The sequence below is a fragment of the Schistocerca nitens genome, chromosome 5 (genome assembly GCF_023898315.1).
Source record: "Schistocerca nitens isolate TAMUIC-IGC-003100 chromosome 5, iqSchNite1.1, whole genome shotgun sequence".
NCBI classification, from domain to species: Eukaryota; Metazoa; Arthropoda; class Insecta; order Orthoptera; family Acrididae; genus Schistocerca; species Schistocerca nitens.
In genome coordinates this window covers 638,270,751-638,298,505 of record NC_064618.1, presented here as the reverse complement: position 1 = coordinate 638,298,505, position 27,755 = coordinate 638,270,751, and positions in this window count along the sequence as shown.

Sequence of the window (27,755 nt, the reverse complement as noted above, 5' to 3'; positions counted from 1 at the left end):
TTCAGAGCATTCACACAAGGTTGCCGTCGGTGGCGACACCTACAACGTGCTGACATGAGGAAAGTTTCCAACCGATTTCTCATACACAAACGGCAGTTGACCGGCGTTGCCTGGTGAAACGTTGTTGTGATGCCTCGTGTAAGGAGGAGAAATGTATATCATCAGGTTTCCGACTTTAATAAAGGTCGGATTGTAGCCTATCGCGATTGCGGATTATCGTATTGCGACATTGCTGCTCGCGTTGGTCGATATCCAATGACTGTTAGCAGAATATGGACTCGGTGGGTTCAGGAGGGTAATACGGAACGGATCCCAAAGGCCTCGTATCATTAGCAGTCGAGATGACAGGCATCTTATCCGCATGGCTGTAACGGATCGTTCAAAAAATGGTTCAAATGGCTCTGAGCACTATGGGACTTAACATCTATGGTCATCAGTCCCGTAGAACTTAGAACCACTTAAACCTAACTAACCTAACGACAGCACACAACACCCAGTCATCACGAGGCAGAGAAATGTAACGGATCGTGCAGCCACGTCTCGATCCCTGAGTCAACAGATGGGGACGTTTGCAAGACAACAACCATCTGCACGAACAGTTCGACGACGTTTGCAGCAGCTTGGACTATCAGCTCGGAGACCATGGCTGCGGTTACCCTTGACGCTGCATCACAGACAGGAGCGCCTGAGATGGTGTACTCAACGACGAACCTGGGTGCACGAATGGGAAAAGGTCGTTTTTTCGGATGAATCCAGGTTCTGTTTACAGCATTATGATGGTCGCGTCCGTGTTTGGTGACATCGCGGTGAACCCACATTGGAAGCGTGTGTTCGTCATCGCCATACTGGCGTATCACCCGGCGTGATGGTATGGGGTGCCATTGGTTACACGTCTCGGTCGCCTCTTGTTCGCATTGACGGCACTTTGAACAGTGGACGTTACATTTCAGATGTGTTACGACCCGTGGCTCAACCCTTCATCCCATCCCTGCAAAACCCTACATTTCAGCAGGATAATGCACGACCGTATGTTGCAGGTCCTGTACGGGCCTTTCTGGATACAGAAAATGTTCGACTGCTGCCCTGGTCAGCACATTCTCCAGACCTCTCACCAATTGCAAACGGCTGGTCAATGGTGGCCGAGTAACTGGCTCGTCACAATACGCCAGTCACTACTCTTGATGAACTGTTGTATCGTGTTGAAGCTGCATGGGCAGCTATACCTGTACACGCCATCCAAGCTCTGTTTGACTCAATGCCCAGGCGTATCAAGGCCGTTATTACTGCCAGAAGTGGTTGTTCTGGATACTGATTTCTCAGGATCTATGCACCTAAATTGTGTGAAAATGTAATCACATGTCAGTTCTAGTATAATACATTTGTCCAATGAATACCCGTTTATCATCTGCATTTCTTGTTGGTGTAGCAATTTTAATGGCCTGTAGTGTATGTAGTGGTGGTTTCTTTGTGTATCACTGTCACCTTCCCCCTTCCCATTCCTGTCTCCCATAGTCCATGGAAAGAACTATTGGTAAGCCTACGTGTGTGCTCAAATCTCTTTAATTCTACGAGCTACGAGGGGCGTTCCATGAGGAACGCAATAGTTTTTTTTCTGATCGCAGGTTGGTGTTATTCGGGATTGCAACCCACTATATTATTACTCAATCGTTTGGCCACAACAATCTGTTTTTCAATATAATCTGCGCTCAGTGCGGCGGTCTTACGCCGTCTTAGTGGGAGGGCCTGCATGCCCGCAACGTACCACTCTGCTTATCGATGTCGGAGCCAACATCTTGCTGCGTCAGTAACCATGATCCACGTGCTGCTTCCCGTGGAATGCTTCTTTCATTAAGCCAAACAGATGGAAGTTGGAAGGTGTGAGATCCGGGCTATAGGGTGGACGTGGAAGAGCACTTCCGTGAAGTTCTGTGAGCCGCTCTCGGGTGCTTAGTCTCGTGTGAGGCCTTGCGTATTCATGGAGATGTTTCTGATTTTCTGATCCGCTGACCACCTCAAATTAGTGTCCGCACTTGTAGTCGGACAAATTCGCGCGACGTATTTGCGATGATGACAGACGCTTTGCCCAACGACTCACCGTGCTTTTTTCCACTGCTAGGTCTCCGTAGACATTTTGTAAGTGCCTATGAATGTCTGCGAAGTTCTTGTTTTCTGTCAAAAGAAACTCAGTGACAGGTCTCTGCTTGTAACGCAGCTTCGTTACAGACGCCATTTTGAAGGCTACGTATAGCTCCGCCAATTATCGGAACTTCAAGAAATTGTAGGGTCTGAAGCGGGAATATTCCTCAATGTCCCATGACAAATTCCGTATTTTTTCAACCGATATTGGTCGAGGAATAGAAGTGTTGCATTACTTATTAAACGCCCCTCATATCTTGATGGTCATTCGTGGAGGAAATGATACGTTGTATGACTTCTGTAGGAATGTACGTTCTCGGAATTTCAACAGTAAGCCACACAGCGATGAACAACGCCTCTGTTGTAGCGTCTGCCACTGGAATTAGATGAGCATTTCCGTAACGCTTTCTCACTTACGAAGTGGTGTCGAAACGCTTGGCTCTTCTCTATTTTCTCTGTCGATCCCATCTGGTATGGAGCCAGACTGACGAGCGGGATTGAGGTAATGGCCGAACAAGAGTTCTGTAAGCTACCTCCTTCGTTGGTGGACTACATTCCCTTCGAATAAACATCAGCATAGAATCTGCCGTACCTGCTGTAACATTTATGTGGTCGTTCCACTTTAAATCACTCTTAATGTAAATGTTTCTTGAAATTACTGCAACCGGTCACCTTTTGTTTTGTTCTTCAATTCTTTTATTTTCCCATTACCGGTTTCGAACCGCCTAGCGATTCAAAACCAGATGGTACATGTTTACTGATTGTCTGCAGCAGTGTAGCAGTCGTATAAACATGGCTAGATGCACAAACGAAACTTGTAAGCAGAGAATGTGCCGAGAAATATTCACATTATGAGACAGATTTTGTTGCTTTACTTACAGTTACAGGTATCCGTTGTTCCGATATTAGTGTACACAGTTTTCTGGAAAACATAGTGAATGCTTTCCAGTGACGTTAATTGTACTGCACTTAACACACTTAGCCACAGGTAACACGTTGCACATGCCTTACAAAACGTAAATAAACCAAAGAGTGTGGCTAAAGTTATCTCAAAGAGTTGGTGTTAGAGCAGAGAGTCTCTTTCTTCAGCTCTTGTTATACACACTGGTGTCAGTAAGTGTGTATCTATTTCTCTATTGTAAAATAACATGTAGTAATATGGCAAAATTATGTGTATACGCACAGATATTTGATGGACGTGGCTCTTGCAAAGATTGTTCTGCAATCGTCTAATCATACAATAAAGGGTCTTTCTCCATTTATGCGAAATACGTTACATTTGTTTATGTTGAGAGTCATCTGCCAGTCCCTGCATAACGAATGGACGCTCTGCAAGCCGGCCGCGGTGGCCGAGCGATTCTAGGTGCTTCACTCCGGAACCGCGCGACTGCTACGGTCGCAGGTTCGATTCCTGCCTCGCGCATGGATGTTTGTGACGTCCTTAGGTTAGCTAAGTTTAAGTAGTTCTAAGTTCTAGGGGACTGCTGACCTCAGATGTTAAGTCCCATGGTGCTCAGAGCCATTTGAACCATTTTGACGCTCTACGTTTCGACACAATTTTCTGGCGTTGTGAATTGGGTGTATAACAGCGTCATACGCGCAAAGCCTAAAGTAACTATCGCCTTTATCCACTTAAGTATATATATATATATATATATATATATATATATATATATATATATATATATATATATATAATGTTGTTGTTGTTGTCTTCAGTCCAGAGACTGGTTTGACGCAGCTCTCCATGCTACTCTAACCTGTGCAAGCTTCTTCATCTCCCAGTACTTACTGCAACCTACATCCTTCTGAATCTGTTTAGTGTATTCATCTCTTGCTCTCCCTCTACGATTTTTACCCTCCACGCTGCTCTACAGTACTAAATTGGTGATCTCTTGATGCCTCAGAACTTGTCCTACCAACTGATCCCTTCTTCTAGTCAAGTAGTGCCACAAACTTCTCTTCTCCCCAATTCTATTCAGTACCTCCTCATTTGTTTTATGATCTACCCATCTCATCTTCAGCATTCTTCTGTAGCATTACATTTCGAAAGCTTCTATTCTCTTCTTGTCCAAACTACTTATCGTCCATGTTTCACTTCCATACATGGCTACACTCTATACAAATACTTTCAGAAACGACTTCCGGACACTTAAATCTATACTCGATGTTAACAAATTTCTCTTCTTCAGAAACGCTTTCCTTGCCATTGCCAGTCTACATTTTATATCCTCTCTACTTCGACTATCATCAGTTATTTTGCTCCCCAAATAGCAAAACTCATCTACTACTTTAAGGGTCTCATTTCCTAATGTAATTCCCTCAGCATCACCCGACTTAATTCTACTACATTCCATGATCCTCGTTCTGCTTTTGTTGATGTTCATCTTATATCCTCCTTTCGAGACACTGTCCATTCCGTTCTACTGCTCTTCCAGGTCCGTTGCTATCTCTGACAGAATTGCAATGTCATCGTCGAACCTCAAAGTTTTTATTTCTTCTCCATGGATTTTAATTCCTACTCCGAATTTTTCTTTTGTTTCCTTTACTGCTTGCTCAATATACAGATTGAATAACATCGGGAATAGGCTACAACCGTGTCTGACTCCCTTTCCAGCTACTGCTTACCTTTCATGCTACTCGACTCTTATAACTGCCATTTGTTTTCTGTACAAATTGTAAATATCCCTTCGCTTCCTGTATTTTACCCCTGCCACCTTCAGAATTTGAAAGTGAGTATTCCAGTCAACATTGTCAAAACTTTCTCTAAGTATACAAATGCTAGAAACGTAGGTTTGCCTTTCCTTAACCTATCTTCTAAGATAAGTCGTAGGGTCAGTATTGCCTGATGTGTTCCAACATTTCTACGGAATCCAAACTGATCTTCCCCGAGGTCGGCTTCTACCAGTTTTTCCATTCGTCTGTAAAGAATTCGCGTTAATATTTTGCAGCCGTGACATATTAAACTGATAGTTCGGTAATTTTCACATCTGTCAACACCTGCTTTCTTTTGTATTGGAATTATTACATTATTCATGAAGTCTGATGGTATTTCGCCTGTCTCATACTTGTTGCTCACCAGATGGTAGAGTTTTGTCAGGGCTGGCTCTCCCAAGGCTGTCAGTAGTTCAGATGGAATGTTGTCTACTCATATGTACTCTCCCCTGGGACTACATGTATATATAGACTGACCAAAAATTCACAGCACCATGAAGGAGTTTTGCGACATAAATGAAAGTTCATAGCGCCGGCCGCGGTGGTCTAGCGGTTCTGGCGCTGCAGTCCGGAACCGCGGGACTGCTACGGTCGCAGGTTCGAATCCTGCATCGGGCATGGGTGTGTGTGATGTCCTTAGGTTAGTTAGGTTTAAGTAGTTCTAAGTTCTAGGGGACTTATGACCTAAGATGTTGAGTCCCATAGTGCTCAGAGCCATTTTTGAAAGTTCATAGCCGTGTTTATACATCTTAAAGGTGTCCGTTCAGATCTGCGCTAGTCGCATAATAGTGGTTCTAGTAACGCCACAATGAGTAGATAAAACAGGTTTGCTTTAAATATAGGCTGTAACGGTCGTGAGTGTTAGTTAAATTTGAGATTGGCATGGTCAGCTGATGTTAATCAAGAATGCCTTTAAGGAGACAACGCCGCCATTATCAACACCTCACTGAGTGTGAACGAGGTCTTGTAATAGGGCTGCGACAATCAAGAAAGACTTCGCAAAAATTATAGCAACCGTACATGACTGCTGGCAGCAGTGGACATGAGAGAGTACGGTCGCAAAAAGACAAGTCTCGGAACGGCCACGTGGCACTACCGAGAGCATATGGCCCTGACGCAATGCACTGCATCTGCAGCAGCAATTTGAACAGCAGTGGGCACCACGGTGATACAACGAACTGTTACAAACCGGTTACTTCAAGGGCACTGCTGAGCCAGTCACCCTATAGTCCGCTATCCACTGACCCCAAACCACCGCCATTTGCGACTCCATTGATCAAGCGAGAGCGCATTGAAGGGCAGGGTGGAGGTGTGTTGTGTTTCATGATGTAAGCTGGTTCTGCCTCGGTGCCAGTGATGGCCGTGTGTTGGTTAGGAACAGGCCAGTTGAGGGCTTGCAAGCAATCTGTCCGCATCCTACACGCACTGGAGCTACACCTGGAGTTATGGTCTGTGATGCGATTTCGCATGACATTAGGAGCACCCTCGTGGTTATCCCACGCAGCCTGACTACAAAACTGTACGTCAGTCAGGTGATTCGACCTGTTATGCCACCATTAGTGAGCAGCATTCCAAGAGATTTTCCAACAGAATAATGCTCCTTCACGGACCGCCGCTATAATCCAACATGCTCTACAGAGTGTTGCCTTGACCTTTTCGCTCACTAGATCTGTCTCTAATAGAGCACATCATCGGACGATAACTCTAGTGTCATCCACAAACAACATTAACTGTCCATGTATTGACTGACCAAGTCATGGGAGTCCATCTCAGCCGGCCGGAGTGGCCGAGGGGTTCTAGGCTCTTCTGTCTGGAACCACGCGACTGCTGCGGTCGCAGGTTCGAATCCTGCCTCGGGCATGGGTGTGTGTGATGTCCTTAGGTTGGTTAGGTTTAAGTAGTTCTAAGTTCTAGGTGACTGATGACCTCAGAAGTTAAGTCCCATAGTGCTCAAAGCCATTTGAACCATTTTGAACTCCATCTCGCAAACTGACGTCCGGCACCTGTACAATACAATGATTGCACGTTTGCATTCTTGCATTCAGCATTCTGGCGGTTACACTGGTTAGAAACTTACAAGCATTTCATTTTTGCAATGTCTTATTTCGCGGTTACATTAACCTGTGATCTTACGATGTTAATCACTTAAATATGTTACCTAGACAAATAAATTCCTAAAATTTCATTACTCTACATTAATTATTTCTTGGTGTGGCGGTTGTTTTCCTTCAGTGTATGTACACATATGTATACATGGTCGTGTAACAATTTTATGTCAGAAGACTGCTCCTTGACAGCGCATGTTGTCTTATATTTGCTAGGAACTCTTCGACCCTGTCACACAGCTGGTCTGATATCCGTACGCTCGTAATTGCTCATTAGTCTGATCGTCCACTGGGCTGCATTCGTCCGACTAACAGGTTGCCCGTGTGGTCGTACGACTACGGCCGACCGATGAAGCTCGTCCACTTCAGCTGAGTAACATCCGACACACGGCTGGAACCAGTTTTGGTCGCAAAGCAATTGATCGGAAGATTTCGTTAAGAGACCATTCCCTGCGTCAGAACATGGACCAAATTCAACAAGTGTCTTTCTATGTCTCGACAAGTGACAGAACGTGCGTTTGGAGTAATGACTAGTGAATGCAGATTGCTACAAACAAGGATCGAAATTCATAACACCGATAATGTTGGCATCCTTAAACGTATATGCTGGTTACACAGTATCGTAATTAATATGGAGGAGGAAGAACTAGCAGCTGCTTTCACTTGCCAAATTGGCAACTAGCACAATCGACAAAAAGATACGTTCCTGCCGTGTGCAGCAAGCACACGTCACGCACACCTGACCGCCATTCCGGCAGCTCGGTTCGAAATGCGTTTTGGTCCATGATGCCAGAGATGGCGGTCAGGTGTGTGTGAGATGAGGTGTGCTTGCTTGTGCTAATGAGTTTGTGTGTGTCTCCTTTTCTGAAGAAAGCTTTACCCAGAACTTGATGCATAAGTGTCTTTTCGTTGTGCATGTCTTCAACTCAAGGTGTCATCTTTAAGGTGACTAGCAGTCCATCTTATCCTGATATTGTTGAAGTTCTAATACACTTATTCTTTAATGACACCGTTACAGTCGAGTCAGCTTTAGGGGATCGCTGGCGCCTGGCAGCGTTTAAAACAGATTTTTAAGTGCAAAGCTGCAGCGCCACCTAACGTTTAATGCTGAGAAGTAGCTCTTCCAAACAGCAACCTTTACGAGCAAACCGGTGGTTACTCTTACTTGAGCTATGAACGGCTCTGTTTACGAGGAGTAGCGCAATGCTGTCGTACATGTCTGCTTTCACGCCCCGCAGCTAATCCGCTGCAAGTAACAACCTGTAGCTGAGATTCTGCAGTCAAATAGTCTGTGCATTGACTAGAACTGCGAGTTAATGAAATGCATAGAAATACAAAATAAAGGAAAAAAAGATAATTTAATAACAAGTGTTCTATTCTAACGTCTGTAATTGGTGTAGACGGCAGAGAATAATATTAAGTTATGTTTATTCAAGAAAGGATATCTCAGATTAATGGGAAGTGAACCTACGATATTCAGTTAAAATACAGACAGGAAATACCCTTGTCAAATGCAGTAAAGCTACGTTGAGAGCGTTATGAGAATGGTAGCAAAATCCCCAAATTAAATTGTAATCAAAAAAGAGGTTCAAATGGCTCTGAGCACTATTGGACTTAACATGTGAGGTCATCAGTACCCGAGCACTTAGAACTACTTAAACCTAACTAACCTAAGGACATCACACACATCCATGCCCGAGGCAGGATTCGAAACTGGGACCGTAGCAGTCGCGCGGTTCCGGACTGAAGCGCCTACAACCGCTCGGCCACAGAGGCCAGCGTTGTAATCAAAGGTACACGAAAACACTAAGTCCACTTCATGATCACAAAACATGAAATTTTCACCAGCTCAAATCAGTTCAGAGTTTCACCTGATAATAAACAAATTAACGGACGCAGTACAAAGAATAGCAACTCATACTCTGTCTATTCTCGGTTCCATAAATCAAACAGAAAAAGAATTCTACTCTGGTAGACGTTCAGACCTCTCGAAATATAAACCCCCCTTCAGAAGTTAAATTGTGGAGCGACCGTTTATCGCCCAGAAACAAACGTCTCCTCGACACAAAATGCCCAGAACGCCTCCTGTTAGCTCTTTTCTTGAAACGGCACAGTCTCCACTTGACTCCCGTAGTGTTGGTTGGTTGATTTGGGGGGAGAAGACCAAATAGCGAGGTCATCGGTCCCATCGGATTAAGGAAGGATGGGGAAGGAAGTTGGCCATGCCCTTTCAAAGGAACCATCCTGGCATTTGCCTGAAGTGATTTACCGAAATCACAGAAAACTTAAATCAGCATGGTCAGACGCGGGTTTGAACCGTCATCCTCCCGAACGCGAGTCCAGTGTGCTAACCATCGCGCTACCTCGCTCGTTCCCCGTAGTGTTCCAGTGCTTTCCCAATGGCTGAAGGCTGTCCGCACCAAAAACACATCAGATATCAACTGATTTTACTTGACCACTTCCTGAACTAAACTAATATAATATTATAACAATATTTAAATAAAGAAACGTCACAAAGATTTGGTTACACTCAGATAATTTACAATAAATTATAAACACAGAATTGTTCGTAAATAAATAAGCTACAATTCTTGCACAAGTGTGCTGCCGTTAAATTACAACGAATTGTTGTTAAATATTATGTAAACAATTATTTATGCCTTTTCGAGAGAAGCGTCTTTTGGTTCAGTAGCATTCTAGAAGAACATTAAAACAAAGTTACTGACAAAATAGTAAACTGATCATGAAATAGCTTCTTTCTTTATTCGTGTTATAGGTACACTAAGATGAACAGTGAAATAGCTACGCAAGTAAGACAATATGTTAGGTATTTACCCTTTATTCATTAGCTGTGTAAATGTGGAGAATACAGTGTTCTGACAAACAGACGTAATAAATCAAGAAATAAAATAGATACAGATACATAGCTTTCAGCTATAGTGCAATGCTCTCATTTGAGATATCGTACGTTGAAATTGCATGTTAAAAGTTTATTCCGGGGTTCATTGTGAAAATGTTATTCGCTGTGAAATATTAACTTCTGTAGTTTTAACGGCACTGAAATACTGTTGTCATTGAACGTGCTCATTTTTATGAGATCACAGATTTGTTTAGATTTTTCATTAATATTTTATTGTAAATTATTATAGACTCCCAGAGAGCTGTAAGAAGCCATCTTTCACTTTGTCTTACAGCCCGCCATTGCTGGGAACATAGCTGGCCCTCTTAAGCAATCGATTCGTCGGCTAAATTCCCCGTACCCCGGTTTTCCCCACATCTTGGTGGTAATGCATCTGGCTCGCCTGAAGTGACTGTGGCAGGCTCCCCTGAGCCCCAGGCCCATTAGCTTTCAGCCGTACATCAGTTTCATCTTACCCCGTAGCAATTCTTGGCAGCCAATTAGCGCGCCTACATACAAGTAACATTACACACCTCCAGTTAGTTTGGCACATTAGCTTACTAACTTCGCACATTAAGTTGTACCAGATTTGACATACATAACATAATAAGCACATATATAACATAATAAATTGGATAGCCTACTTGCATGTCAGGACAACAGAGTAAGTATCTTTGTGATCGTGTGTGGAATAGCATGTACCTCCTAGGGTATGTCACATTATGAGCTTAAATTTTCAAAATGTAACACAAATTATAAATTTATGGCATATTAATTAAATGTCATACAAACACATAAATTTAAATAAACTCTCAACTCAGTTCATTATTTTCAAAAGTTTTTAGCGCCTTTGCGCTCATTTGATAGCACCTTTTGCTTTTACCACTACATCGCAACACTTCGTTTTCACAGACACAGTACACAATTGGTTTTCTGGCATTGAAGTTTAAGTAGTTCGTAGTTCAGCCGCCACTGCCGAAATTCATGACGCCCTTGCCCACGTACTGCTCCGAAACATGCTTGAATCTGCAGTCACCGTCAGTTCTAAAGGACGTAGCTGTCGAAATACCATTGTGGTATAGTTACCCGTAATCACATGACTTCCCGAATCCCTCTAGATCAGGCTCAGAACTCTCCCCAGTGGAATACACAAACAGAATGACAAGCAAAAAACTGATTTATAGCATAAGCGAAATACTTGATTCAGCTCGACATTTCAAACACTCTGTCCATGTTCCCACTAGAAAACATGTCTTTCGTGCTATGAAATGTTTCCGGCGCCACAAATCATCTAACATTTTATCATTTCTCTTTAATTTCACAGCGTGTAGCTAGAAATTTTAGAACTAATACTACCCTGCGCAGAAATTGCCCATTTAACTCTCCTTTTCTCAGAAGCTAAACTGCACTATAAATTGCCTAATAATCTGTTTGCACAATAAACAACTTATCCCTAGAATTATTCTCATAAAAACATTACAAACGTATCCCCATAGTTTTACATACATAAATCCGTTCAAAACCCCTCCATAATAACGTACATTAAGTACACTGGTCAGCGACAACATTGTGACCATCTCTCTAATAGCCGGTATGTCCAACTTTGGCACGGATAACAGGAGCAACTGATTGTGTCATGGAAGCACTGGGGCCTTGGTAGATCTGTGGAGGGATTTGGCAGCACAACTGCACTCACAAGTCATCTAATCCCTATAAATTCCGGGGAGGGGGCGGTGAGATCTGACGCCACGTTCAGTCTCATCCCTGATGAGTTTTATCGGGTGGTGATCTGAAGAGTTGGGGGGCAGTACATCAACTGGAACTCGCCACTGTGTTCCTCGAACCACTCCGTCACGCTCCGGGCCTCGTGACATGCCGCATTATCTTGTTGAAAGATGCCATCTCACTGGTGGGCACAGAAGAAGTTTAAAGTGGCAAGAGGTCTGGAAGGAAGGAAAGACGAAACCTGGCGGAAGGAGGTGTTTAATGAGCGGCCGCGGCAGCCTGCCCTGTGCCCTGGGCCCACTAGCGTTCAACCGTACATCAGCTTCACCGTACATCGTAGCAATTCTAGGTGGCTGTTTAGCTCGCCTACACATGAGTAACGTTGTAAACCGCAAACGGCTGTAGGTGAAAACGATAGCGATCTATTGAGCTATGGCGTTACCACAGAGACGTTTACAAAATGGCGTTTTAGACATGCGAAGTAGCTGCGCCCAGCATGCAGAATCTGTCCGAGTCATGTTTCTTAATTTGGACACTGTACTTCTACATTTTACATTATGCATATATTTCTTTGTACGACTGTTCCACAATGTCAAACGTGTTTTCATAAATATATGGAAACGAAATTTTGTTCGATACTCCAATACAAACACAGTTGATTTTTTGCTTCCGTTTCCAATAGAAAAGTGGCAAGATAAATGCCCGGGTCTGTCAACTACACTCATCCTCATAAATTAAGGATAATGCTGATACATGGTGAAACAACACTCTGGTGGGCGGTTTGTGGGTTTAAATCACCTCGGGGTATGACCATGCGGTGCATTTGACCTGCGGTCGCCGCAAGGTGGCGCTCGCAGCAGTCTACACAGACAGAGGTGTGTTGGTGCATGTCAGAGTACGAAAAATGGTTCAAATGGTTCTGAGCACTATGGGACTTAACATCTATGGTCATCAGTCCCCTAGAACTTAGAACTACTTAAACCTAACTAACCTAAGGACAGCACACAACACCCAGCCATCACGAGGCAGAGAAAATCTCCGACCCCGCCGGGAATCGAACCCGGGTGTGGGAAGCGAGAACGCTACCGCACGACCACGAGATGCGGGCGCCTCCTGTCAGAGTACGGTAGAGCGAGTAATTATGCAGACGTTTTCAGACATGCTAATGGTGACTGTTTGTTGAAAATGGTTCAAAAAACACATATTGATGACGTTATGTGGGTTAGAATACTAGGGCGACTGGAGGCTGGTCAAACACAGCAGGTCGTAGCACGGGCCCTCTGTGTGCCACAAAGTGTGATCTAAAGATTATGGCAATGATTCCAGCAGACAGGAAACGTGTCCAGGCGCTACAGTACGGGTCGTCCACAGTGTACAACACCACAATAAGACCGATATCTCACCATCAGTCCCCGCAGACGGCCACGGAGTACTGCAGGTAGCCTTGCTCGGAACCTTACCGCAGCCACTGTAACAGTTGTCTCCATATACACAGTCTACAGACGACTAAACATACATGGTTTATTCGCCCGGAGACCTGCAAGGTGCATTCCACTGACCCTTGGACACAGAAGAGCCTGTAAAGCCTGATGTCAAGAACACAGAACATGGCCATTGGAACAGTGGTCGCAGGTTATATTCACGGACGAGTCCAGGTACAGTCGGAACAGTGATTCTCGCCGAGTTTTCATCTGGTGTGAGCCAGGAACAAGATAACAACCCCTTAATGTCCTTGAAAGGGACCTGTATGGAGGTCGTGGTTTGATGGTGTGGGGCGGGATTATGATTGGTGCACGTACACACCTGCATGTCTTTGACAGAGGAACTGTCAACAGATCAGGTGTATCGGGACGTCATTTTGCACCAGTATGTCCGCCTTTTCAGGGGTGCAGTGGGTCCCACCTTCCTCCTGATGAATGATAACGCACTGTCCCAACGAGCTGTCATCGTGGAAGAGTACCTTGAAACAGAAGATATCAGGCGAATGGAGTGGCCTGCCTGTTCTCCAGACCTAAACCCCATCGAGCACGTCTGGGATGCTCTCGGTCGACGTATCGCTGCACGTCTTCAAACCCCTAGGATACTTCAGGAACTCCGACATCACTGGTGCAAGAATGGGAAGCTATACCCCAGCAGCTGCTCGACCACCTAATCCAGAGTATGCCAACCCGTTGTGCGGCCTGTGTACGTGTGCATGGTGATCATATCCCATATTGATGTCGGGGTACATGCGCAGGAAACAGTGGCGTTTTGTAGCACATGTGTTTCGGGACGGTCTTCTCAACTTATCACCAATACCATGGACTTGCAGATCTGTGTCATGTGTGTTCCCTATGTACCTATGCTATTAGCGGCAGCTTTGTGTAGTGCCACGTTGTGTGGCACCACATTCTGCAATTATCCTTAATTTATGAGCATGAGTGTAGCTATGATTAATTCGGCCAGTTGCCCAGTTATTTTTTTACTTAAAAATACATCAAAGTGAAAAAACACCTTTAATAAGCAATCACTATAACACACAAGGATCTGATTTCTCGTAGGATACGAAAGTTCTGTGGCGAGGTTGTGGCCATTGCATTCACAGCTCTCCATAGCGTCATTGTGACGCTGTGCCATTGCTTTCAGTGAAACCATATCCAATTCTTCGTCACCAGACTCATCCATACTGCTGTGCATCGCTGTTACCGAACAACTAACACTGCCGGAAAAACAAACCTGTGACAGAACAGAACGGTACTGGATGCAAGCTTGATGGCGAAGACTATAAAGTTGGCTTTACTATTATCAACAACAAGTACTTTCGATGAATTGAACGAGTTTGTTGGCGAGCAAGAAATACAGCGCTTACCGTCACATACTCGTCATAGTGCACATATTTTCATTGCAGTACAGATGGAAAGACAACGGGGATATGGGGATAACATATCAAACGAAATTCAGTTACTGTGTAATGACCCACTGAAGACTACAATTCCTTTATACCAAAATACCCAAAAAATTTCGCTGGAGAATCTCCGGTGTGATCCATGATGGCTTTGCAGTGTTTGTAACCAAATTCGGTGCACAAGATACTGTCTGATACCAATTAGCTGGTATTAATATGAAGTGTCCCCACCTCAACTTTGTGACGGCTTGAAATCTGCTGTGGATACTTCTGATGAAGTATCTGAATGTCCGTGGAGTATTGGCAGTCCATCCTTACCACAGTAGACGATGATTATTTATTTATTAATATTACAGAGTGACTCACTATGGTGGTTCGTTTGCTACTAAAAACTACTAACAAGCTGCAGATACAGACTCTTCGTCTTTTCTACACCTTCTCTCAGTGCTGTTATTCTGTTGTCTTTTTCATGCCCACACTGTTAATAAAAAACCAAGTGATACATAAAGTACATTTTGGAATAGGGAAACAGATTTGACTATATTCTTAAGAAGAAAATAATAGACGAAAGGAATGATTTAGATAATAAAAAGCGTCCCTCTACCTGGCTGTTTTCAAGTGGGAGGGCTTCGGTAAACACTTCGAGCCCTTGTCACCTGAATTAGCATACGCTGTTCTGCTGTGGTCAGTACTGTTAGGATGTACGTCGTGAGATCAACTGTACGTGGTTTGTGTATGAGGTATGACAGTACCATGTGTTTCTACAGTTACTTCCTCCATTTGCCAGCGTCATAAGCGGGAGAGAAGCCTCAGAAGGATGACGTCGAGCCTCGTCTCCCTGAAAAGCTCTTTGTATCTGTGTTGTACGTTGGTGTTTGTGTTGTTGAGTCTTATTATACTGCACATGTATTTTATGTACAATATTATGAAGTTCACTTGTTTTACAGTTCATATCTTTCACAGTTACATATTAGGCAATTACATGTTTCAAAATAATGATCCAGAGAACTAAAGAATTACTTGTCTTACTTCATACAAGCTAGAAATTCGTTGTTTCATTTCTCATTACAAACTTATTTCTAAATTCCATGTGTCAGTTACTTGTAGTATTGTTGCAGTAGTGTTATCTCCGTGTGTGTGTGTGTGTGTGTGTGTGTGTGTGTGTGTGTGTGTGTGTGTGTGTGTGTGTGTGTGTATGTGTGTGTTTTGGGGATCTTATGGGCGCCCAACAGCGAGGTTATCAGCGCCCTCCATATATGTATCTGCATCTGGTGATACTGGTGTCTTCATTACATCGTCTGTGTCTGCATGTTCATCTGTTTCCATGTCAGTGTTTGAATCTCTGTTGACCTGTGTAACACGCTGCGCGCGTGTGTGCGTCTGGTCGTGATCTTGTATATGGTCGCTGCTGTGCGGTGCAATTGACATTTCAGCAGTGATGCAGTTAAGCATGCTCAATTTAGCTGGGCCTCTTAAAGCTGAAGTGAAGTTGGACGCTGGGATCTGGAGCAAAGTCTCCGTTGTAACTCATGCCACCTGTTGAGTTCAAGTAGGGACTCTGGGTGGGTCAATCCATTTCCGGAATTTTTTGTTCTCATACCGTTGCCTCACAGATGCTGCTTTGTGAAGGGCTGCGTTGTAGGGCTAACACAGTCATCGTCTCCGAACCGTGCGTCCGCTGAGTGCAGTACACAATGCAATAAAATATTTTCATATCTTTCCGCATACAGCGTTTCTTAAGCGCAGTAAGGAGACCACATCCTAACCACGAAAAACACTCCCATACCGATAACACGACCTCATCAGCACTTCGCTGTTGGTACTACTCGTGATGGCAGGTACTGTTCTGCATGCATTCGCCAAGCACGAACCCTTCCATCGGGCAACCACAGGGTATAGCACGATTCATCACTCCAAATCACTCATTTGTAATCATCCACTGTCCAGTGGAGTCGCTTACTGTTGGCTACAGAAATGTGTGCCTTATGAAGAGCATCTCGACCATTATTTTTAACTCCCTGCGCACAGTCATTCTCCTAGTTGGACTGCTGGTAGCAATTTGGAACTCAAGAGTATCTTCTTCTCCTGCTTTCATGCTGGTTTTTACAACCACCCTCCGCAATGCTCGACAGTCCCTACCATCAGTACATGAGATTTGCCTGATCTGTTCTTAGTTCTGGTTCTCCCTTCACGTTTCCACTTCACAGTCACGTTACTAACGGCCTACTTGGTCAACTTTAAAAGGGCTAAAATATCCCTGTTGGCTTTTTACTAAAGTCATATCCAATGACTAATCAACATTCGAAGTCAGACAGCTCTCCTGACCGTTCTGCTGTTAATGTTACTCAATGGACAACACAATACTCCTCGCCTCCTTTTATACTGTCGGATCCACCTCTAGAGGCATCTAGTGGTTAATTCTGCATGAAATAGCGTTGCTTTTTATCAGATAGGATATGTGATAAGTGGGGGGGGGGGGGGATGGAATGGGGACAATTACTCTGGAACACTTTGAGCAATGTCAGCCAAATGTAGGACTTAATAGTATTTACTGTCTGGAATATAAATACTGTTGTTATAAGTTATCTCTAGCACCGTCACGAGCAGGGTTGTGGTTAGTAAGGTGCTGACACGTAAAAGCTACTTTATTACTGCACCTGGAGCGTTTACTAAAGGTTGTTGTTGTTGTTGTTGTTCTAGTCTTCATTTCAGAGACTGGTTTGATGCAGCTCTCCATGCTACTGTATCCTGTGCAAGGTTCTTCATCTCCCAGGACCTACTGCAACCTACATCCTTCTGAAACTGCTTAGTGTATTCATCTCTTGATCTCCCTCTGTAATTTTCACCCTCCACGCTGCCCTCCAATACTAAATTGGTGATCCCTTGATGCTTCAAAACATGTCCTACCAACCGATCCCTTCTTCTAGTCAAGTTGTGCCACAAATTTCTCTTCTCCCCAATTCTATTCATTACCTCCTCATTAGTTATGTGATCTACCCATCCAATCTTCAGCATTATTCTGTAGCACCACATTTCGAAAGCTTCTATTCTCTTCTTGTCCAAACTATTTATCGTCCACGTTTCACTTCCATACATGGCTACACACCATACAAATACTTTCAGAAACGACTTTCTGACATTAAAATCTATACTTGATGTTAACAAATTTTTCTTCTTCAGAAACGCTTTCCTTGCCATTGCCAGTCTACATTTTATACCCTCTCTACTTCGACCATCATCAGTTATTTTGCTCCCCAAATAGCAAAACTCATCTACTACTTTAAGGGTCTCATTTCCTAATCTAATTCCCTCAGCATCACCCGACTTAATTCAACTACATTCCATTATCCTCATTTTGCTTTTGTTGATGTTCATCTTATATCCTCCTTTCAAGACACCATCTGGGGGACTGATGAACTTCGCTGTTTAGTCCCCCTTAAACATCCCAACCACCACCACCACCACCACACTATCCATTCCGTTCAACTGTTCTACCAAGTCCTTTGCTGTCTCTGACAGAATTACAATGTCATCGGTGAACCTCAAAGTTTTTATTTCTTCTCCATGGATTTTAATTCCTATTCCGAATTTTTCTTTTGTTTCCTTTACTGCTTGCTCAATATACAGATTGAATAACATCGGGGTTAGGCTAAAAGCCTGTCTCACTCCCTTCCCAACCACTGCTTCCGTTTCATACCCCTCGACTCTTGTAACTGCCATCTGGTTTCTGTACAAATTGTAAATAGCCTTTCGCTCCATGTATTTTACCCCTGCCACCTTCAGAATTTGAAAGAGAGTATTCCATTCAACATTGTCAAAAGCTTTCTCTAAGTCTACAAATGCTAGAAACGTAGGTTTGCCTTTCCTTAATCTATTTTCTAAGATAAGCCGTGGGGTCAGTATTGCCTCGCGTGTTCCAACATATCTACGGAATCCAAACTGATATTCCCCGAGGTCGGCTTCTACCAGTTTTTCCATTCGTCTGTAGGGAATTCGCATTAGTATTTTGCAACCATGACTAATTAAACTGATAGTTCGGTAATTTTCACATCTGTCGACACCTGCTTTCTTTGGGATTGGAATTATTACATTCTTCTTGAAGTGCCGGCCGCGGTGGTCTAGCGGTTCTGGCGCTGCAGTCCGAAACCGCGGGACTGCTACGGTCGCAGGTTCGAATCCTGCCTCGGGCATGGGTGTGTGTGATGTCCTTAGGTTAGTTAGGTTTAAGTAGTTCTAAGTTCTAGGGGACTTATGACCTAAGATGTTGAGTCCCATAGTGCTCAGAGCCATTTGAACCATCTTCTTGAAGTAAGAGGGTATTTCGTCTGTCTGATACATCATGCTCACCAGATGGCTCTCCTAAGCCTGTCAGTAATTCTAATGGAATGTTGTCTGCTCCCGAGCCCTTGTTTAAACTTAGGTATTGCATACAGAATTAAATTTGCGTTATATTTGTCCGTGATTTTACCTTATTATTTCCGTATTATTTTTACACTCCCGAAAACAAGTAAGTAAATTAAGTTTATTTTTATATTACATACAGATATAATGGACCACAACCATACAACTCGCAAGATTTATCAGCAATCAGCTAGCAGTCATTAAAGTCCACAGCTACGTAAGGTGAATATATTGTTGAGGAAGCTGACGTCATGGTGCAACATACTAGGATAAAAGGTGAAATTCGTAAACTTATCTATAATGAAGGCGATTACAAAGTTAATATTCGACCCCTCCTTTGAGTATTATTCCTGTGTCTGGGATTCCTACCGAATGCATTCCTCAGAAGAGATAATGTTCGACGAAGGCGTACGCGATTTTCCCGGTGTTTGTGTAATCGGAGTGGTTGTGTAACAGATATGCTCAACTCCCGCGTGGAGAAGCTACGAGGAAAGCCCTGCTAGAATTCTGAGAACCCACTCCCTGATAAGAGTCAAGGAAAGCAGCGCGTATCGGAAGGAAGCGGACCAAGATTAGTTGAATTACCGCGATTGCATTAATCATGTATGACAACGAAATGTACTGCCAGCCAGCGACTATTTTATAAAATTTCTTTTGTAATTGAATTCATGATCTGTACCAAGCACCTGTGTCCATCTTCAAACGGATAAATTCACGTTTAATACCATAGGGCCTACATGTCAAGGTGAAAAATGCTTCCACACATTAAGCAATAGATATTGTCTGTTAACTGATTTAACCACCATTTATCAATCTTACATGAGACAGGGGAAGAGGAGTAATATCATTATGGGTGTAACAAATCCACTTTCTCCAGTATTCGGTTGCTATGGCACAGCCGACTAGGACTTCAAATCCTGTGGCAACCGCCTCATCTCAGACTAGCACTTAATGCGCAACGCTCATAATTTTTATTGTATATTTTCGAATCTCTGTCTTCTTTCACAATTTTTGCTGTTTGCGGCTACTCTCCGTTGAGCGTCTGCTTGATGGATTTATCCTAGTCTCCTGATACGCCATTGTCGTATTTAAGGTTGAAAATCAAACAGACTTCTTTATTACCAACCAGTCATCAAGCTATCTGAATCAATGACATTCCTCCCCCCCTCCCCCCCATTTAACACTGCTAGCAAGAAGTAAAAATCCCTTCTCTAACATTTTATTGTGTCTTCAATTGCCAACGCATGACCTTGTCGCTGAGAAACGAAAGTAATTAATAGTTTGCCGACGTTGTCGACCGGAGACTACTGTGCTATAATTACGACCCCTCGTTTATTATTCCGCATAAAACTAAGCGTTACAGGAGTAAGCATTGTTTTAGCAACTCCGCACACCAAGGCCGCTTCTGCAAAATAAAATTCATTTTAGTTTTGAATAAAGAGAAGAATTACTTTAAAAATGAACAAGTCTTACGAAGGAGAATGAGATCTTATTTTCCACTTCTTCCGTAACAAGAAGAAGAAATGGAGGAAAGATCTTGTAAGGTCCTAGAAATCAGTTTATGAAAAAGAAATAGTAAAATCTATATAAGCAAATGGTGTCGCTCCTTTATAACAAGGATTTAGCTTTTCGGGGTAGAGAAGCTTTAGTTAACTATTTTCAACACATTATTTGGATTAACAATCAGAAGTTTTAAATAGCGTAGCGAAGTCTTAAAGTTGTTTCCATGGCAGAGGAAGCCGACGCCGATGAAAGAAATTTTGGTTGGTGAAGTATGAGCTGTAACATAAAAAAAGGAAAAAAAAATTTGTGGCTCAGTGCGTAAGCGTCAGACTACAAATCCCAAAGTCATCGGCTCAGTCCCCGATCAGAACTATGGTTCTTTTCTCTCGCTTATCATCTCTCTCTCCTCTGATAAGTATTTGCAGCAATTATTCGGGCATATGAATAATGCCAAATTGCATCCTGATTTGGGTTCTTAGTTAAACTAAAAATTGTTCAAATGGCTCTGAGCACTATGGGACTTAACATCTGTGGTCATCAGTCCCCTAGAACTTAGAACTACTTAAACCTAACTAACCTAAGGACATCACACACATCCATGCCCGAGGCAGGATTCGAACCTGCGACCGTAGCAGTCGCGCGGTTCCGGACTGAGCGCCTAGAACCGCTAGACCACCGCGGCCGGCTTAGTTAAACTGTAGGATCCTCTGTAACTGGCAAAGTCAGTTCAATGGGCGGAGGAATGTAACGGTATAACTCGTCCACTGAAGATTAGATGGTTAGATCACATAACTAATGAGGAGGTATTGAACAGAATTGGGGAGAAGAGGAGTTTGTGGCACAACTTGACTAGAAGAAGGGATAGGTTGGTAGGACAAGTTCTGAGGCATCAAGGGATCACCAATTTAGTATTGGAGGGCAGCGTGGAGGGTAAAAATTACAGAGGGAGACCAAGAGATGAATACACTAAGCAGATTCAGAAGGATGTAGGTTGCAGTAGGTCCTGGGAGATGAAGAACCTTGCACAGGATAGAGTAGCATGGAGAACTGCATCAAACCAGTCTCAGGACTAAAGACCACAACAACAACTCTTCCAATAGAACCATGTGAATGGTAAAGCACTGAGGTGTTCGAAGCAACCTTCTGGTCGGTAGCAGCTTTGCCTTTTCTTTATGGTGTCATCAGGTAGTGACTGACTAGTGTCAAAACCTTGAAAACAGAAGATGTAAACAACTGTACACACTTTGAACAAAATCATTTTGGTTATTAGGATGTTTCATTACAAAGCACTAATCACACCACCGACGTTTCGGTCTTCTTTGCAGCGGTCCTCTTCAGAGCGACTAACTGCTAGATTCTGGGATGGTCGTCCCTTTATATCGTCTTATTTAAATTATGAGGCGACTACGGACGTCGCATTCTGGAATACCATTGAGTAGCTCAAGGTAAAGATTGATATGGCGTGGTAACTGTACGGTAGGCTATTGCCTGTGCTTCTGTGGCAGCACAAGGAAAGTATCGGGTGCTACCCCTGGATGGTGTTTTCCTGCAGAGAGACGCTGATGCCGCACGGCAGTTTTCTTGTGGCCGCTTGTTTGTAGTGGTGATTCAGGGTCATGTGGAGCTACTGGCTGGCGAACATACGCTGCTCGTTGGAGTGGAATCCCTGGCAGTCTGCTCGTCGGCAGTTTGCTTCTGGATCATGCTGTTGGATCGTTTAATTATTTCGACAAACCTCTGCGAATTCACGCCTGCCGAGGCAGTGCACCAGGTTCTTGAAAACTGATAGCTCGGTCCGTATTGATGGAGTTCAGCTACAGCTGATGTTCTGTGTTGGCCCAATCGCACGTAGCATACACGCTCCGAAACGCTAGTGCTGATTGGTGCCCCTGTTTCACCAACGTAGACTTCGCCGCATTCACATCAAAGTTTGTTGACACTTGCAGTGTGGAAGGCCTCAACAGATCTCGGACTTTGCGGCCGCCCTGGAATATTTTGGTTTTAATTCCCTCACATGGTTCAGCACCTTACCTACACGGTCACTGACACCTCTCACGTAAGGTAAGCGAACGACAAGGAATTTTTCTCTTGTTCCCATGATAGAATCTTGGAGAAGACTCTATGTGTTTTTTACCCATGAAAATGATGCGGCATTCCTATTTATAATTTCGCATATCCTAATAAAACTTTCTGCATTCTGTTGCTGAAATATGAGTTAAGCTAAACTTGTGCAGAACCATGTATCTCATGAACTTAATTTTTCTGCTAGAATACCAGTGGCAGCTCGTGGCTAGTAGTGAGCTAGCAGGAGAGAAAAATATACCTATATTTACACAAGCTTAGCTAAGTAATTGAACTTATCCATTTCCTCTTCACCAAATCAATCCTTCGGTCCTTTAAGGACTTGTCGATGATGTCTTCATAAAATGGCTGTGTTTTTATTATCTGCGTTCGAAGTTCTCCCTGAACTGAAATAGTCATTAAAGTACGAAGTCTCCGTTCTGAAACTGCTTTCTTCTGGTACGTTTTTATATGCTTCTGGTAAGAAAAGCTTCGTTCCACAGATGCTGCACGATAGTAGAAGAGATCGACACAATAAGGGAGAACAGTTTATAATTTCCATAAAAATGTCCTTAACCTCATTAAGCGCTTCTAACATCTTACCGGTGAAAATTTTTCTGTACTTCTCATCCACATGCGAAATAGGGAGTTGGTTCCTTGAGCGTTGTGTGATGGAGAATACAGGCCAAATCGAGTGAGGTGGCGCAGCGATTAGTACACTGGACTCTCAATCGGGAGGACGACGGTTCAGACCCGCGTGCGGCCATCTTCATTTAAGTTTTTCGTGATTTCCGTAAATCGCTTCATGCAAATGCCGGGGTGGATTCCTTTGAAAAGGCACGGCCGACTTTCTTCGCCATCATTCCTTAATCCGATGGAACCGATGACCTCGCTGTTTGGTCCCCTCCCATCCAAATCAACGAACCAACCAATACAGGCCCAAATAAATTTCATAAGTTTTCAAATGCACTGGAAGGAAACATGCGTGGTTTTCTTCAAATTTTGTACTGTACTCAAGGTAAACAAACATTTTTTTCACAATCGCGAAATCGCTCATCCATTCCATCAGAACGCGACCTAAAATTTCGTAATACAAGGCTCGATACAAATTGAAAAAGATGTTTATAATAAAATGCACACTATAACATAAACAGGATTCATATTTAAAACATGCAGCTCTAAACGTATTACAGATAGAAGCGTGCTCCACGCACAAAGCAACCACTGCTTTGCTGTCTACCGTCTGGAAATGGAATTAACCTGGAATGAACTTTCAATCTACCTCATTCCATGTCCCCTCCACAGACAAACTCTAGCAGGTGACGTAACGGTTGGTGTTACAACCACACAGCTATGTTCGGCCTTTGGCCCCACCCTTAAAGCTGCGCTGTCAGAAACGTTTCGAGTAAAAATCAGCATACGTGGTAATATACATAAATATTCTCTTTAAAGTGTGGCAAGATAAAAATATTGGTGAAGTGTCACTTCATCTACTGCCCCTGAATAGCCACCCCTGTAAAATATCATGGTTACCTGAACAGAATACCTTTACTGTCTCGTTTAAAAGTTTTACATGTGCTCGGTGAAAATAAATAGGGATTTCGCAATACATATTTTCTTTAAAGCACTTCTACAATGAAAAGAATTCTCTTTTTCAAACATAGTAATCCACAGCAAGTTTGTAACACTAGGAACAATAACAACGTGAACAATATTTGGAAGCAGTGAAGCAGCGAAGAGACCTTTGCACAGCGTCTTCGTATCAATTTTGCATAATAGCCTCACTTTTTGCCTTAGGGAGATCGACTAACTTTGAACTTCGGTAGCTGTATCCATGCGATTTATCATGCGTAACGTCAATGAGTGAAAATAAGAAACGATGTTAACGGTCTCGCTCGCATATCAGCAAAGCGAGCTATATTTCTGCATGCAGAGCAAGTGGTTATTACGTGCATTAGTAACCTATCATAATTTAGTTCTGTCCAAATTAGATTCTGTGCTGAATACCCAACAATAGCTATTTTTACTGTGTGTTTAGAGCTGTGGAACAACTATGAAAACAAGTAACAATTATTGAAAACTACTGTGCCTTGACAGGTAACCTGCACACGGTTTTTTGAAGAGAAGTTTGCTCTGACTTTAACCCCTCGCTGAAATGCAAATTTCACCAGGGAAATTCGTGGATAACCAGTTTCCGAGTAATGACATACTGCAAATTTAAGAATACATTACTATACTTATCCTTGTTGAAATAGCACTTGAGAAGTAACAACCAGTGTTTCCAGGCGAAAAATAAATAAGAAAACTAAAAACGTATTACTAGCCCAAACTGCATGCATCCTCATAAAATGTTGCTGCACCGCCACAACTGCGTTGGTGGCAAATCATAATCACGATAGCATTTATTTACTGTTTTGTTTATTCGTTGCTTTACTGTTGGTAATGTTCCGTAGCCAGAATATTCCAAAATGGCAACGCTCCAGCAAAACCAGTAACCGCTACTAATAATAAGACCTATTTCTATATAAAAATACTGTAGCGCAAAGTGAAAAAAAAAACAGACTCGCTCTCAATTTTCACAATAGAGATATTTTAGGTGCATTCACACAACATTGTTCAACAGTTCTGTGCATTCATTTTATGAGAAATGTTGTTAATTAACTTTCAGTATTTTTCAAGTTTTACTTATATCTGATAATAAAATAGAAAAACTACATTTTCGACAATATTAATGAATAAAAACATGCATGTACATCAAGACTACTTTCTGCAAAAATGTCATTGAGATTGGTTAACATTCAGGATAAAAATGTTGGGACTGAAATTAGAAAAACAAACTTAAGATAAAATGGAATTAAACATTTTATTGAAAATGAATGCTCATACATCACGCATTCCCATTAAAATTCACTAGCACCACATGTTTTTCCTTCCTGCTTCTGTAAGGCTTCTTGATGTTATTTCACGACCAGGCTGGCGTTTTTCTTAAATTTTTCCTTCTACAGGCATCATCTTGTGGAGTGTTTGATCCACCATTGTTCTCTAGATAAGAAGACCGTCTTCTGGGAGGGTGATAAAGGAGTGCTGGGACTCCTGATTTCTTCGGTCTTCAGACATCCCACACTGGACTGATAAACAGTGTAAGTATGCTGTTTAGGTTTTTATATTGGTAACGCCACGTAGCGCTCTGTATGAAAATCACTGGCTGTGCTGCGTGGAGTCTGTGGCTGGTTTGCATTGTTGTTGGCTATTGTAGTGTTGGGCAGTTGGCTGTTAACAGCGCATAGCGTTGCGCAGTTGGAGGTGAGCCGCCAGCAGTGGTGGATGTGGGAAGAGAGATGACGGAATTTTGAGAGCGGACGATATGGACGTGTGTCCATCAGAAAGAGTAAATTTGTAATATTGGATATCATGGACTGATATATATATTATCACTTTTGAACACTATTAAGGTAAATACATTGTTTGTTCTCTATCAGAATCTTTCATTTGCTAACTATGTCTATCAGTAGTTAGTGCCTTCAGTAGTTTGAATATTTTATTTAGCTGGCAGTAGTGGCGCTCGCTGTATTGCAGTAGTTTGAGTAACGAAGATTTTTGTGAGGTAAGTGATTTGTGAAACGTATAGGTTAATTTAGTCAGGGCCATTCTCTTGTAGGGATTATTGAAAGTCAGATTGTGTTGCGCTAAAAAATATTGTGTGTCACTTTAGTGTTGATCAGAATAAGTAAAGAGAGTAATGTCTGAGAACGTTCAGTTTTGCTCAGCTGTTTGAAAATCAAAAAGGGGTTTAAGCACAGTCATTTATAATTTTTCTAAGCGGACGTTTCATATGTCGACCCTTAGCCAAGGATACCTCACTGGAATCTTCTGATTTTTTCTTGCAGTTTGTGTAATTAGTGTAGCTTTTGTTTATTGCTAGCGCGTAATCATAGAGAGAATGGAACAAAATCTTCGGAAGTTAGACACCACGCTTGAACAAACACGTGAAGATTTAACTACTGAGTTACATAACATTGAATCTAAATGTCAAAAAGTCTGTAATGACGTAAAAACACAAATTTGTGAGCATTTTCAACCTATTTTTTCGCGGCATGAAAATGCATTACAGAATCACGAAGCAGCCATAAAAGAACTGCAAACTATTGTTCCTGAAAATCATGAGACCCTGCAAGCTAAAATTGACTCAGTTGCATCTACCGATGCGGTTACGCAACTTGCAAAAACTCAGGAAAACTTAAAGGACACAGTAGATACTCTGAAAATTGGTTCAGAAAGACACATGGAGGAAATTAGTTCATTATCAGAGAAAATAGTTGAACTTCCGGGTGAGCTAAATAATTTATCGACGAAGGTAGATGATAATCTGAATGACACAAAACTGGTAGTCTTTAATGACACAGAAGAGTGCGAACAAATTAGGAAATTCCAACAAAATCAGAATTAAATTAATACGCAACACCAAAGAGAAATTCGGGAAGTACAAGATCAGTTGGCACAAGTAATACAAGAATTACATATTTCAGAGGACACTCGCGCTCCAACACGGGAAGAGGGACTTAGAAATACGGAAAAGCCACAAACTAATAACATAGGTCATTTCAGAAATTATGAAATAAATTGGCAAGGTGCACCGAATTTTGAGATGGAACCGCCGAAACGACGTAACAATGACCGATATGCGACTCGCCGACACGATGATTTTGACTATAAGCTGTTCATTACTACACGTAAATTCAAAACATTTAAGAATTCTGGCAACGACATTCATCCACAAGCGTGGCTCCATCAATTCTCTCGTTGTTTTCCTCCCAACTGGTCACTGGAGCACAGGTTAGAATTTATGTGTGGCTATTTAGAGAATGAACCAGCTGTAAGAATGCGATCGGTCATTCACGATTGCCACAGTGAAGGAGAATTTTATCCTGCCTTCCTCTCAACATATTGGTCTCAAGCCACAAAAGACCGAGTAAAACATAGCATCATAATGATGAAACATTTCGAACAATCTGAATTTTCCAGTCTTGTGAAATATTTTGAAGACATGTTGCACAAGAATCAGTACCTGTCAAACCCATACAGCCCCTCAGAACTCATCCGCATTTGCTTATTCAAATTACCTGAACATTTACGACATATTATTTTGACAGGACGTTGCAAATACGACATTGAAGCTTTTCAGGGACTCTTACAAGAATTAGAAATTGACACTGACAATCGCGGAACGCGAAAACAGGAACACAACAATTACCGGTCACATCCGTCACAATTCCACGATGAAAGAAATAATAACTGGACACGACAAGGCTATTCTTACAATGTAAAT